We start from the raw sequence: 18,012 nt of genomic DNA on the forward strand, positions 1-18,012 counted from the left end.
GCGAGGAGATTTGCACAATTAGTTCTCATGAGTCAGTGAGAGCTGACTGTGGGATAACATACTTGTGACAATCATTTCTTAACCTTTGTTACCAACAAATATGACCTTTTTCATTGTTATAATTGTGATGTAAATTAGAGACCTAGAGACCGTTGAAACCAACTATCCACTGGTTCCTAACTGGCGGGACCGAGACAGTATCTTGCCTACTTGTTTTGCATACTGAAGAGAAAGAAAGAAGAAAGAAGGAGAGAAAATCTCACTATAATGAGAATTCTTATGGTGTGCTATGCTCGTGTTCTTATTTTGGTTTGGTCTTTGTGTTTTATGTTTCCTTGTCTTTCTACTTAGATGCCAGCATTACAAAAGAACCCAAAACTGAATTTAAAGCTTGTTTTGTCTACTGTGTTCTCAAGACACACAGAATGAAGCTTTCTTCTATGTATTTCTCCAGGGAAATTTTAACTCAAAATTTTGGATTGCAATAGAATATATTCCTGTGTTTGTATTTCCATTTAGGAATAAAAATTTTTTAAAACTATTTTTTCTTTTCTGCAGCATGACGATAAACTCATTTTCCAGTGCTCCTTTCAGTGAAGAAAAAAAATCTCCAAATTTTACTCTTAAATGGAAATACAAACAAATAAATATATTCTATAGTTTTAAGATAGGGGGACAATAATCAACTTATACTTCTTGACCTTAGAGTTCAGCCTTTAATTTTTCTTCTTTCTCTACCTTTGCTCCTGGAATTAAAAGTGGTTACAGAGAAGAATACACAAGCATTGTGTGAGAGGCCATTATATCTGCTTTCTGGTGTGCAGTCCCTGATGGGATACTAAATCTATTCCTAAATAATTATTTTCACATGTTTTACATAAAGCAAATTATCTTCCTAGATCAGTAATTTCCTTTCTAAAATATAGTTAGTTGCAGTTCAAAATCTTACTCTGGTCAACTTCCATGGACACTTCCATTTTGCCCATTTATGTTGAAAAATATTTGCTATGGATTTTTTCTTCATACAGAGATAATCCTGGAGGGAAACCTATGCAAATTGTTCAGTTTCAGTTGCTCAGCGTCTGTCAGGTCTGTGACCCTGAAAAGAGAACAAACCTTCCAGGCTAGACATTGAAAGGATTGTCCTTTCCCACAGCAGTCCTTTCCTGTATCCACACTGCTTAGGAGTTCTCCAGAAGGATGTGAAAGGAAAGTGAACACGCAGCCTTCCTTGGACTGACTTGGACACAAGCTTTCTCTAGATCTTAGTCAGGAAGAACCAAAAGAGCTTCCCAAGCATATTGACCTGGTCATTGTCATGATAATTTTCTCAACACACAACATGTCACCACTGCTCCGTTTTCCTAATGCTGCCAGCAAGCAGTAAAACTTCCTCTATGCTCATGATCAACTCCAAGCACATCTGTTTCTAGCACTGATTGTGACATTCCACGTTTCTTGATGCCCTTCCTCCTTGATGGAGTTTGCTTAGAAACCCATCAAAAGACCTTAGTACTAAATACTTGGTCCTATCAAGTCAAAAATTTAGTTTTCTAAATAAAATTATTGCTTGTAATAGTAATTATTGTGATTAATTTTATTCTGAATGCTTTAAATGGTTTAATATGAAGAAATATTATACATCTATATGCATATATATAAATATATCTATAATATATATAAACTGCTACAGTGATCTATTAGGCAAGGAACCAAGGAGAAACATATTTACTCAAAAGCTCAAAGAAGAAAAGAAAGCACTGAACCAATATATTGTATAGTTATAGATAAACCCTTGGCTATAAAGTCATCAAAACTACAAACACTCTATGCTATGATTATGATCTAGTCCTGGTAAAGTCAATGACAATTGAATACTTTCTATGTACCAGGAATTAAGCATAGAATCTGCTAGATGGAACTTGTAAGCAGAATGGAAAAGTTTAGGCAGGCAGAACAGTCTAGGCAACTACAAGAATGAATCAGGACGATAGCAAAAACACTTAAGTTCCAATCAGAGATCAGAGAGACCGTAGGGCTTTGACACGGTCTTCTGCATATATGTTAGAGCTGAGCGGCTCAGTATTTTGCTAGGGATCCTAACGGTGGGAGTCAGAACTATCCGTGACTCTTTTGGCTAGTTCTGAGACTCCTTCCCCCCTACTCAGTTACCTCATCCAGCTTTGACAGGTTGCATGTGTCTAGTCTTATTCACTGTAGCTGTGCCATGATTGGTCGATATCACTGGGAGGCCTGCTCTTTTCTGAGGTGAGGTGGAGGTGCAGTGGATGTGTGGGAGAGGGGAGGTGGGAGGAGAGACTGAAGGAGAGCAGGGAAGGGAAACTGCAGTTAGGGTGTAATATATGAGAGAAGAATACAAAAACAAAAACAACAAAAAAACAGACCTTCAACTTTTAGGCTTAGTCTGTAGTCTCCTAAACGGATGGATCAAAATTCACTGGGTTTGGTTACTACTAGTTCAGTGTGGGAGATTCTGAATACAAGGCACAGGGCATGCACACATAGACCAAGATATCTATAACGAAGATAGGATCTGATGCTCTCTGGAGATAAGGATTTGAAGCCAGCAGTACCTTGGAACTGAAACCACACATGGAAAATATAGGACAGAAGAGGCGTGAGTATGTTGAGGGATGTGGGTGGGAAGACAATATTTAAGTGTTAAAGAAGGAAATAATTATCTTAGAGAAGAATTTTTAAAAGAAATAACAGAGGAGAGGGAGAGTTCTTAGACATGCATTTTTCTTAGGTCACTCAACAGATGCTAAAAATTTACATCGGCACAGTCGGGGGCATTACACTTGTGTGCCTCTAGGGGGCGCTGTCTATATAGCAAGCAATGTAAATGGCTCCCTCAGGAGCTGTGCAGTTCTGTGATGAAATGGTTTTCCAAGCTGCCTTTTCCTTCTACCCAGGGCTCAATACAACGATGTTTGCCTTGATCCACACTGGTCACCATTTTTCTTCCCGCTATTCTACTCTCCCCTCAACATTCTCTTCCTCTTTGACCCTCGGTTTTCTTTGTGCCTTCTGTATATCATGAAAGCAAAGGCCTCTTTGCCTTTTGCCTTTAAAAAGCCGTGCATGCATTCCAGACCCCCACACAGTGTGTACAGAAACAGATGAGAAATGAAATGTCAATAAACTCCTCCGAGTCATTTCCATGGAGGTGTTTTGCCAATTCATCTGGGATTTGCCTTGACTGTGAGATATTCCATCTACTGCAGTGATAAAATGTTCAAAGGTATCATCAAACAGCGAACTCCGAACGTGCTCTATATGAAAAGATGTTCCATTAAAGACGCAGCTCCTAATGCACAGTGTAAAATGCTTGTAGCTTTTATTATGTCCTAGATGGAAAACATGTTTTACTGCATACCAGAGTAACAGACGTCAACTCACTTTTCAAATTGGGAACAGCTTTTCATTTTGTTCTGTTCAACAATTTCTGGGTCCTAATTCAACCCTTCCCTCTCTCCAACCTACCGCCCACCATCCTGAATTTGCCTCTGCTCCAACAGAATAGTGACACACACTGCTTCTTCAAAGGGCAAGAGAAATGGGTACCAGGAGTCAAGAGGAGAGTGTTTGGAGATAGGAGCCTGCGGTGATCTCTCCTTTCAGTCAGTTACAATGAAAGAGAGGAACGGGAAGGTGAAATATTTACTGCTTCAATATTGCCGATTGAACAGAGTCCACAGGAAACGCAGATGTCCAGAGAAGTAGATCAGAGAGGGGAAACTGTGTGGCTACATAGCCAAATTTTTTAGCCCCCCTCTAAAAGGGAAGAAGCGGGGGAGGTAAGGGGGGAGGGATGACCATCTGCAATGCTGTTAAATCCCAGCATGGAAACAGCATCCATCCCGAGCCTCTTCCAAGTGCTACTTTTTATTTTCTGATGACTAGTTCAAGTTCATTCCTTGTAAAGTGTAAATGTGTTTGAAGGCTTAATTAAGATTTCAGGGGTCTAGTAATTCTGATATAAAAGTCTATGTGGAGTATTAAGCAATTTGGTGGCCTTTTACTCCTTGGAGGGAAAAATCAAATATAATTTGATTTCATAATTGAACACAAATGTTGAAACAAATGTAATTAATAGAAGTTAGGCATGAAATTAATGGTGTCTAAGAAGGGTATAACAGAAACATTCGTGTCTTGAGTAGGTTCTACTTGTGAGAGATGTAGTCTGGGTTTAATTTAACAAGAAAGGTCGATTTTTGCCCTGAATATAATCCTTGAGATTATGGGGTCTGAATTCTAATCCTGGCTCCCAATCTGAGTGAGTCTGTAACTTTCCTTATTTCAGGAAAAGTTTTCCCAGGTGGAAAATGGGGTGATATTTAACTCATCTCCTTCTACTCGATGAAGCTATTACAAACAGAAGTGAGGCAAATTGGTGTGAGGAACATTAACCTCTTCAGATTTAAAAAAAATGAGGAAATGCAAGAGAAGGAAATATTTTTTGAACAATGTATCATTTTTTTCCTTCCGCTCTCTCGGATAGCCAAGTTTAAAGTCAGCGGTGCCCATTTAAAAAGAAAAATCGCAGAAACATGGGGAGAAATTTGGAATCAATTTATTTAAAGACATGTTCTTCCCAGCTGTTGTTCATTAGGGAACTTTTATTGACGTGTCCAGAAATCGTTCCTAGTAGTTTAGACACGCGGGGGCTTTGAGCCCTATGAAGTATAGCAAATTGCAGATGAATTGCTCCAGAAGTGTAGGCTTTCTTTCTTTCTTTTTTTTGAAAAAAAATGCTTTGTAAAATAGAATATTCTCAAGGGACTGAAGAGTGGGGGTAGGGAAGCATGGCTGACACTTTGAACACCCTTGACCTTCTGGAATCTACATCAGAACTTCTGCAACAGTAGCTGGAAAGGACAGGAACTCAGCATGCAAAAGAGAAAACCCTTTGAATATGAAGGATCTCAAAGCAAATGAAGGGAGAATGATTAGTTTAAAACAGGGCACTACTTGCTTTTAGAAGCCTGCTTACTTCCGTGTAGTGCTCCATATTGGAGCACTGCACACCTTCTGCGTTTTAACCAGAATAAGAGTTCTCTGGGTATGTTTAGTTAAGCAACAACAACCAAAGAAAAAGAGGAGGAGGAGGAAGGGAGGAAGAGAAGGAGGAAGAGGAAGGGAGGAAGAGGAGGAGAAAGAAGAAAAAAGACAAAGAGATAGATAGATAGAGAGAGAGAGAGAGAGAGAGAGAGAGAGAGAGAGAGAGAGAGAGAGAGAGAATGGGGAAAAACCAATTCAAAAGCTGGATTTCTTTGCTTACTTTTTCCTTTATTTTTTAATTACCCAAGCATTTGTTGAACTACTGTTTATTGGGCATCATAGTAAGTCGTTGGGGACCATATTAAGTTGTTAATAAGAATACAGCAGTAATCATTTATCAGTGCAGTGATAGAGAAGATAATACAGTATATGAAAATTAGGCAAATGTAGGAACATGTCTCACGAGACCACAGTGATGGAAGCCGAGAATGTGAGATGGATTATCAAAGACAGACTTCCTAGGAAAATGGAGTCCCAAAACTGAATCTTAATAGAAATTGGCCATATAGATATTGGAATAAGAGCATCCTCCAGGTGGGGAAGTAACATAGAGAAATAGACTACACTAGATGAGATTTAATGTAGTGAAAAAAAATCCAAGTAGTTCTTCCTGGAGTGTGGCTTTTCTGTGAGGATCTGGTGTTGGAGTGCTGTGTGAGAGAAGAAATATAACATGAAGGAAATGTAAGAGACTTAGAGGATGCTTTCATTCCAGTATCTCTATGGCTTCTTTCTTTTGACTGACGATTGTGCTGGCCATGCTGTCTGACTCCCACAAATTTATATACACCACCCTCCCAGTTCTACACAAATGCCCTATCCATTGATTTGGGTTCTCTGTGCATCAGCTCTTCTATCTTTTAGAATGAGATTCTCGGTCCCTGTATTTGTTTATCAGAAACAAATGTTTTCTCCTTTGCTATCACTATATCCTTCCTGGCATCTCCATAGATAATGATCAAACCCTTATTTATTGACCTATTTTAAGGCAGTATACATCAGCCACATCCCAAGCTATGTACCCTCATAGCTGTCTTCTCCACCAACCAACTGCACAGGAATATTTTTTGCATCTGAAGGCATCATCTGCTTCATCTCATCTCTACCCGGCTACCTCTTTCCCAGCAGTAGTATCCCCCACCTGACTACCATTCCCACCTGAGGGTCATCATTAACAATTCTCCATCTCCTGATGCATCCCATTTTCCCATCTGTGGCTTGGTTCTCATCAACTTACAGTCACATTTTCATATCTCCACCTCGAAATACAACTCTCCAAACTACCTTTCATCCACAGCCCATCAACCTAACACCCATATGTGTTTCGGGTTGTGAAAATCTTGTTTCTCATTTTCTGTCCCTTATCTCTTATGTTGGCATTGCATCATGCTGAACCAAGGAGGCTACTGTTTCAGAGACACCAATGCCCTCTGTGTTCTCAGATCTAATAGCTCCTCTATACATTTTGTCTTTATTTATTTCAGGATGACCCAAAACAAAGGAAGTGGTTTTGTTTTGTTTTGTTTTGTTTTGTTTTGCTGTGTGTAGAAAACTTTTCTTTAATGAATCATAATTTGCCCGTGTTTCTCCTATTTTGTTTTTTGCTTCTTGCTATAAACATATGTTGGATCTGCCTTCTCCACCAAAGATTAAAAGAATGGATGCTTCAATGGGAAAGGACCAAGTCTATCTCTTGAGTAATGTTTTCCAAATTATGGTTGTATCTTAGTTCTAAGGGTTCTCATCTAGTCTGTCATTCACAGAACCCTAGATATTTCCAGCAACAAATCTGAAAATTGCTAACATTTGTTCTTGCAGATAATTAAAAAGAAAACATCTTCTGTTTTAGTTAGTTTTCTCATCAATATGGCCAAACACTTGGCAAAGGGCTGCCTAATGGGGGAAGGATTTATTGTGGCTCACACGTCAGAGGAATGAAGCCCATTGTGGTCAGAATGCATGGTGACAGGAGCTGTCTGATCCATAGCATCAATAAGGAAACAAAGAAAGGGGAATGACAGTGGTTAGCTGGCTTTTTGCTTTGCCCTTTTTTATTGACCATAGGATAGTGCTACCCACATTCAGGGAATACCTACCCCTTCAGTTAAAACTCACTGGAAGCACCCTTATCGATACAACCCATGATGTACATTACCATTGATACTCTCGGTGCTTTTTAATGCAATCCAAATGACAAAACTAACCATCAAACTCTCTATTACAGTGATTGTCATCTGCAAAAAAAATGAATTCATCACATTTACTTTGTACCTTTAGTCTTTTCTTTCACTCAACTCTGTATGTACTTTATAAGCATCTCCTAACATTTTTCACTCCTGGACAACCATGGTAATTAATCTATGTGGCATCCCTTCTGCTCTCCCTTCCTCATAACTCACACTCCATATAATTCCCAGAGTGAAATGTTAAAAACTGAAGATCTGCCTATCCTGAACCTAAAGCCTGTTAGGGACTCACAAGTCCATTTAGACTGTACCTTTTCAGCTTGTGTGGGTGTCCTACTTGATGTGATCCTGCTCTGACCTCTTCATCTCCTGTAGAATCACTGCCAATCTCACTCTACTCTCTAGATCTCTTATATGCTGTGAAATGACCATGTTAAGTAATCCTGATGGATTTCTACCTGAGATCTATAATGGTTATCTGTAGGTATGGCCACCTGTCAACTTGACTCTTGGTTAGAAAAGAACTTTTGTTGCAGAAAAGTTACTTCACCATTCTGGAAACAGTGTACTCTTCACACAGAACCCATTTAGACCTACACTGGTGACATAGAAGCAAGTGCTGATGTCCTTGAAGATGTCCACAATGACAACGAGGTCATTCTGCCTCAGTGTCTCCATTTTACCAATCAGGAGACTAAAATCTAAAGCAGAGTAGCCATTTGCCCAAAATTACTTGTTAGAAGAAAGGCCCTTCCAATTGGCTCCATTCTTCTCAGAATTTACCTTGGCTTAATTGGGGGGGGGGGCAAGACATTTGAAAGTAATCAATATATAATGCATAAAATTCTATTTTATTATCAGTAAGTGTGAGTCAGGGACTAGATCGTCCCCTGTATCCTGGACTTGGATATGAACTGTGATGGGGCATATATATCTATTAATCCTCAAAAGCCCTTGAAGTAACAGTTCTGATGTCTAGAAGCCGAAGGAAATAATGGACCTCAAATAGATAGTTTCCATGCTTGTTTGGAGAGAGGACAAATGCTGGATTCCATTGGAGTGATAGAAAACATATGTGTTCTTGATTCACAACCCAGGAGCATCAGCTGTCAAAGACCTAGCTTGCAACACCCATTCCTTCCACCTTAAAATCCCAAGCTTGTGCCAGAATGGCTGCAAGTCACAAATATGAAGAACATGAAGTTAGTGAATTTGATGGAGTTAAAGAAAAAGCAAAGAAAGGCCCTGATTGTCCTTAGGTGGTGTCTGACTTCTCAAATTTTCTTTTTCCACATTTAATTTTTTAAGCAGAAGGTGTGTGGTGAGACCTATATTTCAGAAGGGTCCCTGTGGTGAAAGTTGAGTGTGAATTTGAAGGAGAGAAGACTGAAAACAAGGAGAGCGATTGGCAGCTAGCTCCAGGCATCTAAACATGAAATGATGTGGGCCTGAGGCAAGGCCGTGGAAGTGAATGAAGCAGGATAGCCTGAGGTTAACACACAGTGTTACATGTGTGAGAATGCTTACCAGGCTGTCACTGTTGCTTCTTCTGTATTATCAGGTATGATGGTGGGCTAAGGACAGGCCAGCGAGAAGAACAGAAGTGCCCTCTAATTTTCATGAAAGCTTTATCTTGGGTCTAGCCCTTCCTTCTGTGGTAGTACTTAGGATTTTTCTAAAATCCGTTACACGACAGTTCATACCCCAATTTATCTCCTCATTAATTCAAGCAGGCAAGGGAAATCCAGAAGATTTGAGGTTAGAATTCCAATTGGCCAGCAATGAAGGACTCTACACAAAATCACTTTCTATGATAATTCCATCAAAGAGAAACTGTTGTCAAATCCAGTTGCCAGGTAGAAAAATGCTAACTGACATTTGTATCTATCCTTCCTTTTATGTAATTTAACCTAAATAAGAAACACACAAGGATGGATGGGAAATGATACTTAATATAACTTGTTTGACAAAAGGCTGATAGTCTCTCTCTCTCTCTCTCTCTCTCTCTCTCTCTCTGTGTGGGGGGGGTGGTGTTTAATGGCATGATTAGATGAGTGGTGGTATATAGTTTCTACACTCATCATTAATCCATGAGATCCTTAACAATGCCTCCTTATGTCACATTATTGAATTACATGTGCTTTGATTATTTTAGGGGGGAAAGACAAGAATTACAGGATATGTTTGGTAGAGGCAAAAGGTATTATTTCTACCATCAATCAACAGTTCCCAGTGTTTGCTTATTCTGAGGTCTTTCAGTTACTCTTACAATGACTGAATTACCTTCATAACTATGGAAATATTTTTGATGTTCTGTAAATATTTGGATAAATAGATTGTAGTTATTTACTATATAAATAGATGTCAAGTCTAGAGCCATCCCATTTAGAACACTAGCCACTAGCTACATTCAAACTTAAATTTGAAATTAGTTACAGTGAAACAAAACTAATAATTTATCTGCTTCCATGCTCTAGTTGTGTTTAATGTGTTAATTGCATATATGTATGTGTATGTGTATATGTATATAGCCAGTGGCTATCATTTAGATGGCAGCAACAGGAATGCTTTCACAACTGTGGAATATATTATACTGCATAGTGTTAGTCTAGGGTTTGCCTGATCATGTATTATAAGCTAGAGATTCAGCAAGAGATGGGTTTCTGTCCTCAAGTGGATCTAGACTGAGTAGAAGAGACATAGAAACAAAACTACTGTCCTATAGAGTGTGGGCTTGCTCTGGCTAGACACAGGTCCTGGTTCTGCCTCCTAAGCCTGCAGCTGAAATCGTCTTGGCCAGAGTCGCTTGGCTCTAGGTATCAGTGTCATGATGCAGTCAATGCATGGATTAAATTAATCATCCTTTACCAAGATTGTCAGAGAAAGGCTTACATTCTGAAGACTGAATTTAATTTCTTCATTCACATTTCAAATGTGCGTTGAAAACTTGCTATATATCAAGCATGCTATAAGCAGTAGAGATAGAACAGTGATCAGAATGGACCAAGAGTCTGCATTAGTGAGGATCAAATTCTTACGATCTGGTATAGATGACAGAACATAAAAGCATCAACTGGTCTACCAGGTGTTGATAAGTGGAATGCAGAAAACTTGAACAAAGTAAACCAGGAAGTGAAACAAAACTGTTATGAGAGTTGAAACAAAACTGTGAGGCAAGAGTTGGGAAAATTGAAGGACGGGCTGTATGCTTTAATTGGGCACTTACAGAAAGAAACCCTTGAGTAATAAGGAGGTGACACACAAAGATCTGAAAGGAAGGAGTTCTTATTGGATCTCCAGGATGACCATATCCTTTAGAAGTCCATGTGTCACAGAAGACAAAGTACAATATACAATTTCCACTAATTTACTAGGGCTAGTACATGAGTCCTTACTCCTCACTGATCCCCATTTGACAATATGGTATTCAAGGGCATTTATGGTTCTTTTAAGTTTCAGTTTAAGCACACAAGAGTGAGTTGGAGGTGCCAACTGTTTACCGGTGAGGAGCCGTCCAGTGCATGCTGAGTGTGGGGGGTTCTGACATTAGGAAGGTGAGGATGCTCACTGCACTCTCACAGAACTCCCCAGAAATGAGACAGTACATTCCTCTGTATCTTGGAAGCTCTGTCCTTGCCTCTTTGCTGCTGGCTAAGAAGTGCAGGCTCACTGCCCTCCAGGCCTCCCAGCCATACTACACAGTCATGGTGGGGGCCAAGGACCCAAATCCATCAATCATGCTGAGGCTAGGAGGCATCCCGTCCTCCCCAGAGTCCAGCCTCTTCCCTTAAAAGCACTGTATCTGAAGAGGGGGAACTGTCTCCATGGAGGATGATGATGATGGATGGTCTGAGGAAAGCATTTTTCATCCCCAGGCGGTCCACGTGTGCATTCTCATGCTGGGGCCAAATTCTGGCTGCGATGCCTGCTGTTCTACATTCTCCAAGCTGTTGTCACCTTTCCTCCGTTTCTGACAAATGAACCCATTTTACAGCCCGAGTGACTCGTGGCTGCTTTAGGGTGTCTAGTTTAGCCCAGTGCAGTGTGGGGGGAAATAAAGGAGAATTCTGTAGCTCAGCCTCTTTAACATCATCTTCATCATACCCCACCCCTCTGCTGGGAAGACAGCAGCGGCTCCTTCTCCACACTGGCACGTTTTCCAAAGTCTATTTACATCTGCTCCAGTGATTCCAACCTTCCCTCCCACGGTGAAACTGTTCAGGCAGAATGCCCTCAAACATGCCATTGATTTTCTTACCTCCACACCAAATCTATCGTTATTTTTACCAATCCTGTTGCTTTCGCTGGGAAACTATCATTGATGGGGCCGGGTCACTGTTACATGTCTTTCCCTTTGAATGGCCATTCCGAAGGAGCTGCCCAAAGCATAGAGCTATTGTTCTCAGAAGGAACTCTGTGATTCCTAGAGCCGAGGGACTGTGTCCATCCTTCCCTAATCCAACAGCAGTAGGCCCAGTGCCCAGCACGTGGAAGCTGTAAAACCCGACTTAGCTGATTAATTCTTCCAAGGGCCCTCTCTAATGTGCTCTAATTCCATCAACAAGTGGGCAAGGGACCAGGTTTCCTTGTTTTAGCCTTGATCAGTCTAAGAGGAGGCTGAGTTCACAGGCTGAACAGTATAACTCATAAACAGAGATGCCTGGACTTATGGGTCAAGGTTGACTACAGGCTCCACAACCAAGTGCTTCGGAGCCACTAAAAGCAGCTTTCTGACTCAAAGGTATCCACACCCCCAATTACCAACTGGTTTTACCTTACCTGGGCAAGTAAGTCTACCTCGGGTGATAGGCAGGTCTCTCTCACCTGTTATTTAAATGTTTATAAAGATAAATAACTGAGTTTATACCCATACCATACTATAAGAGTTTAAGTAGACATTTTTTTATTTTTACACAGATGGAGTTCTCAGTCTCAAAAGCAGTGGATCTTAACCAGTATGTGGATCATGACCCTTTGGGAACTCTATCTCTGAAAATATTTATATCACAATTCATAATAGTAACAAAATTACAGTTATAAAGTAGTAACAAAACCAATTTTATGGTTGGGGGTCATCCCAATTGGAGGAACTGTTTCAAAGCATGGCAAGGTCCCTTAGGAAGGGTGAGAACCACTGCTCTAGGGAATCACTTCTCCCAGAGACCTTGTGGAAGCATTGGAGACTAGCTCCTTCTGCAGTTTCTGACTCAGTTGGTGTGAGGTTAAGCTGATAACTTGGGCTTCCAATCAGTCTCCAGGCAAAAGGATGCTGCTTGGAAGACATTAAACAATCAAAACACCCTCTTTTTTTTTTTTTTTTTATTAACGTAATGCTTTCCAGACGTTGACAATATTTTGTCATCATTTTTTAAAATTATTATTCTAATATAAATGAAATTTGTGGGTCCACTTTCTGCGTCGCCGCTGGGCATGCCAGTTGGGGAGGCAAAACTCGGGTGGTCTTAACTGCGTCTCCCTGAGACATTGCCGCGTGCGGGGCTTTAGGGAGGCACCCAAGACACTGCTCAGGGGGTGGGAGAATGCAGTCTAAGGAGTGGGAAACCCAAGTTGCGGTTCCCTGACTTCCAGGCCTCCGGTCGCAGCTGGAGACCACACAGAGAGGTCGAGAATGAAGGTCCACGACAAGATCAGGACTATTGGGAACCCAGGGGCCGAGGATGGTGTCTAGCCTGGGGCCCCGGGCTGAGCTGGGAGCTCTGGCTTAGCTCATCGCTGAAGATAGCACTGTTTGCCTAGGGCCTTCTACGGGAGCAGCGGCTCTGTAGGAGAAAGTCTTCTCCACACTCCCCATGGCAGTTCTTGATGAAAGATTCCAAACTGTTTGTTGATTGTTCATTGGGGGAAATGGGTGCATACTACCTCCTCAGGGTGGACCAGAGATTAAATACCTTTTGCAGGTGAGGAATATCCTGGAAGCAGATCTTATTGGCTAAACCCTTAGGGCCTCTAGGTACCTGATTAGCTTGGAGAATTCTGTTCTGGGCCTACATGATGACCACAGGTCATTTTCCTTTTGTGGAAAGTGTGGCAGGGAGCAGGGGAGCCACATAAAATCTCAGGTGTGTACCCAAGTTTCCAGCAACTCAGAACCACTCTACTTTACCAAGTTTCCTAGCAAGGTCCACTGTCCCACAGAAATTAATGCATTTTATTTCTCTTTCTGGATCATAAGATCCTCTGTCTGTTCAAGATGTATGCTTACAGGTAATCATTACTCCAATATAAAATCTTACCAATTTAAGAACCTGATAGCTTTTGGGTATGGTTAGGGTTCCCAAGAATACCAGTAAAAATCTTAAGGCCCCTCACAAAGGCAGACATGCCCACAGCAGTTCAAATGGGAAAATAGATTTGGTTGGTATACAGTCATCTGTTTTGTTAGTTGATATATTTCTAACTCCTAGGATAATGAATGATCCTGGATGTTATTCATTAAATCCTTATTGAATGATCGGGTGAAGTAAACAAGTATCTCCAGATAGATACTTTGGAAGTCTTTAGAGTAGGTGTGGTGGCAGGCTGTTCAGGAAGTTGTCTGCTGAATGCCTTGCCTCAACATGAGTTGCTGATCAATAGGAATCGTCACCAAGCTGTAAGTGGCCCTAGTACATATGAGCCTTAGGTGTCATTTGCATTTGTGTAAACATCAATGTAGCTGCTTTGGTTTTCTTTTCTGTGCTCTGATTAAAAACTCTCAACCAAAGGTGATCTAAGAGAGGAACGGATTTCTTTGGCTTACGATTCCCAGCCACAGTCCATCCGTGATGGAAGTCACGGCAGGAACTCAACTAGGAGCTGGACGAAGAAACTGTGAAAGAATGCCACTTGCTGCCTCACTCACAGGCTTAACCCTCCATAACTTCCATGTACAGACCAGTGCAACCTGCCCAGATAGACTGGGCCTTCCAGCATCAAGTAACAAAGACGATTCCTCACAGGCACTCCCACGGGCAATGTGATTTAAGCAATTTCTCAATCCGGACTTTGCTCTCTGACGACTGTACTCTGTGTCAAGTTGACAGTTAAGTCTAACTAGGATATACCCAAGAGAAAAACATTCAACTCTCTCCTTGGCATTATCACCCCAGCAACCCTAGACCCACTGAGGTGCCATAGCACGCATATCTGTTTGCATCTTGATTGACACATAAAGATTATTATATACAACTTTAAAAATGCCCATCACATGCAATGTAGAAAGCATCCCTTAAGAACCCTTCTCCCAAGCCCTTGGTCCTGTGAAGGTTCCCTTCTCCAGTGTAGGGAAATGCCAGGATGGGAGTGGGTAGGTGGGAGGAAGAGAATCCTCATAAAAGCAGGGGGAGGGACAATGGGAGAGGGGAGAACTGGGAAAGGGGATAACACTTGAAATGTAAATACATAAGATATCCAATAAAAATGCAAAGAAAGAACCCTTTTCCCTATTATTTATTACATGGAAATACCAATGTCTTTTCTTTAAAGTTCAATTACAGAAAATAAGCAAGAGATGCTGTAGGTATACACAGTGCCTTTTACCAAAACAAAATCCTCTATGCGTATGGCATTCAGCATTTAATCAGGAAGGCAGATGACTGACCTCCTGTCTGTTGAAAACACAGTTCAGTAAACCTAAAATCTTTATAACATAAGGGAGAATTCCATGATATAGGTGGCATTTGCATTCCAGAGTACCAAAACTTCCTTCAATCTGCTTAGACAAAGCCTTAGAACTAGATATGCTCCACAGAGCACAGAAAATGCTACGATGGTTCTCATGATGTGCATTGTCAAAGCCATTAGGAATAGCAGCTTCCTACCATCCTGCAGAAGGTGTTTCTCTTTTCAACCATTGGGCAACTCGATGACCATATTGTATAGTCGAGAACAGCCTGAGTTTCATTCCTTGTTTTCTCTTGGCAGAGAACGACTGAATGCAAGTAGTGTTTTCTCAAATGTCTTGGTAATGACCCAACAGTGGTGCTACTTGCCGCGTGCTTCTCTGGTGCAGTCATTACACTATTTCATTCGCCTTGCTTACATAAACACTCCAAGCTCTATAAAAAGCAGAACTATTATCTGCGTAGAGGGGTTTGGAGATTTGGTTTCTCTCTTGCTCCACAGGACAAAAGAAATCAGTGTTTCCTTCTTTGATTTAGAGATGTGGTTTATGCAGGTTTGCCTCAGAGGCTTCTGTTTCAAACGTGTGACTCTCAAGAGTGTTTGCACATTTGCTTAGCTTTTTTTTTTTTTGGCATGAATTTAATTCTTGATTTATGATCCTAGAGGCTTCAGATGAGAAGTTAATTTTGATTTAGAGCAATGCATTGTATGTGGCTTCTATTTTCTGCTCAACATTAACTACTAGTTGATTTTAGGGGAAAATGGAGTATAGGTTTTGCCAAAAGACCACGCTTTGGTGCAATTAAGATGAATTGTAAAATGAACCACTCCCACATAACCCCATTAAATAAGCCCACCTTTTCACATGGCTGACTAGTGTGGAGTGATTCTGCCAACAGGGCAGAAGCAGAATCTTTCCCTCAGGTCTTTGTTGGAGAATGTTTCTGTGCACTGTATATTCGAATGCAGATTTCTGTCCCTAGAGATCTTGTTGCAGTCAGACTTTAGTATTTGGTATTGTCATCCTTATGAAGTATTCCCTGATTCAGTATTTTGTAAAACATTGTTCTCCACTATCTACTGACTGGTTAAATAAAGAGCTGAACAGCCTGTAGTTGGGCAGGAGAGGAAAAGGCGTCTCAGGTGGGGACCAGAGAGTCACCATTGGAACATGGATGAAGAAGGCAGTACCAGGTGATATGAAGATGTCAGGTAAGGGGCCACAGGTGTCTGGGAAGTAGGTCATCCTAGTATTGTTGGGTTAGAACAGCTGAGTATCTGCCCAGTTATAGTGCCTAGAGCCCTTCATTCATATAAAGTTCTCTGTATCATTATTCTGAGCAAGGGTGGCCTTAGAAAAGCTCATAATTTTACAGGCCTTAGATTGGTTTTCTCCATCATTCACTTTCAAAATACCAGCAAAAACTGTTCACAATATCCTGTGATCAGAAGGATCACTTCCCAAGGCCCTATGCCATCTGACCCTTCAACAAAGACCTAGCATTCTGAATCATCTCAAACAAGCTAGTAAGTTAAACTCTTGGAGGTACCACATGCCAGTCTTAATGTCCAAGTGATTGAATCCATCCTGTAGGGGCATTCACTTTGTGTATACACTGTACACAAAGCCAAGGCTGGGAAGATGACTCACTGAGTAAAGGTGCTTGTCAGCAAGCCTGATTAGCAAGGCCAGGTCCTCAGAACCGAAAGTTTGAAAGAAAGAGTGAACTCACAGATGTGCTGTGACCTCCACACATGTGTAGCAGAGTATTTATACACTCACCTATACACACACTAAATAAATATATAAATAAAGAGTAAACACAAAATGAAGGTAGTCATTCTCAATGTGAGACCTACCTAATTAATGAGCGCTAGTCTCCTCTATCTCTCCAGTAAGAGGCCATCATTTATTTTTTTTTTTTGTTCTTTTTTTTTTTTTTTTTTTTCGGAGCTGGGGACCGAACCCAGGACCTTGCGCTTCCTAGGCAAGCGCTCTACCACTGAGCTAAATCCCCAACCCCACCATCATTTATTTTAATGTTACAGAAAGTAACCGACCTGGGAGTGGGACATTCAAGAGTCTATATTTAGTTTGATATTTTATAAATATAAGCTTAATCAGACTCAGTGATTAAGAACATGAGCTGCTCTTGCAAAGTCCCCAAGTTTAATTCGCAATACCCACTTGGAGGCTCGCCCTACCAGGAAATCTAGTTCTAAGGCATCCACCGCCTGTTTCTGGCCTCCGTGGTACCGTGTATGCAGATGATGTGCATGCACACATGCAGGTAATGTTCATACACATAAAATATAGATAAATAAATAAATAAATAAATAAGTAGACAGATAGATGATAGATGATAGATGGATGGATAGATAGATAGATAGATAGATAGATAGATATAGATAGATAGATAAAGTCTTTTCAAAATACACTCATCTTTGGACCCCACTATCCTTGGCATAATACATAAAATCAAGCCAGCATCCTGGTGGGAGGCAGCTTATTAGTTCTCATGAGAAGATGAGAATAACATCATCTGCTTCGAATATCCCACAGATCTATTAGAAACGTTTGAAAGTTCAGGACTGGGAAAACACAGCAGTTACTCTATGCACCCCATCTTGTTACCACAAAAACTATGAGACAGTAGAGGTCTCAGAGCAGTAATTTTGATCATTTTTCCAATGTTTTGATATTCCTTGGGGATTCTGTATAAAAGCAATCCCTTTTCCCCTTGCCCCACCATGCACTCCCTAGAGCCCTCTTATTGCCCTTCAGGTTTCTCCCATTTACTTGGCTCAGGAGTGGATATTAAGGAATTTTGCCCTCAGTCAGGATCACCCACACACAGGCTGATATGCTAGCAACTTAAAAGTGTTTCATCTCAGAGGATGCAGGATGTAAGAAACCGAAGGTCTCTGTAGACAGAGAACTGAGAGGAAACACTGAAAGCAACATGAGTGACTGTCTGCCTTCCACTGGTTTGAGAGTTTCTTCATGGCATTTTCTTGGGCTTCTTAGCAGAATAATCAGACTTGGATGCTCACATTTGTTGTCTTTGTTCATGGGTGTCCTGTCCTGTCCTGTCCTGTCCTGTCCTCTCCTCTCCTC

The 18,012-nt window shown here is 40.9% G+C and overlaps 1 long non-coding RNA gene across 1 annotated transcript in view; it reads left to right on the plus strand.

Moving 5' to 3' along the window:
• Window positions 1-18,012, plus strand: part of LOC120103512 (uncharacterized) — a 144,223-nt gene that overhangs the window by 70,096 nt on the left and 56,115 nt on the right. The window lies entirely within an intron of this gene.

This window comes from Rattus norvegicus, chromosome 6 (genome assembly GCF_021556685.1).
Source record: "Rattus norvegicus strain SHRSP/BbbUtx chromosome 6, alternate assembly SHRSP_T2T, whole genome shotgun sequence".
NCBI classification, from domain to species: domain Eukaryota; kingdom Metazoa; phylum Chordata; class Mammalia; order Rodentia; family Muridae; genus Rattus; species Rattus norvegicus.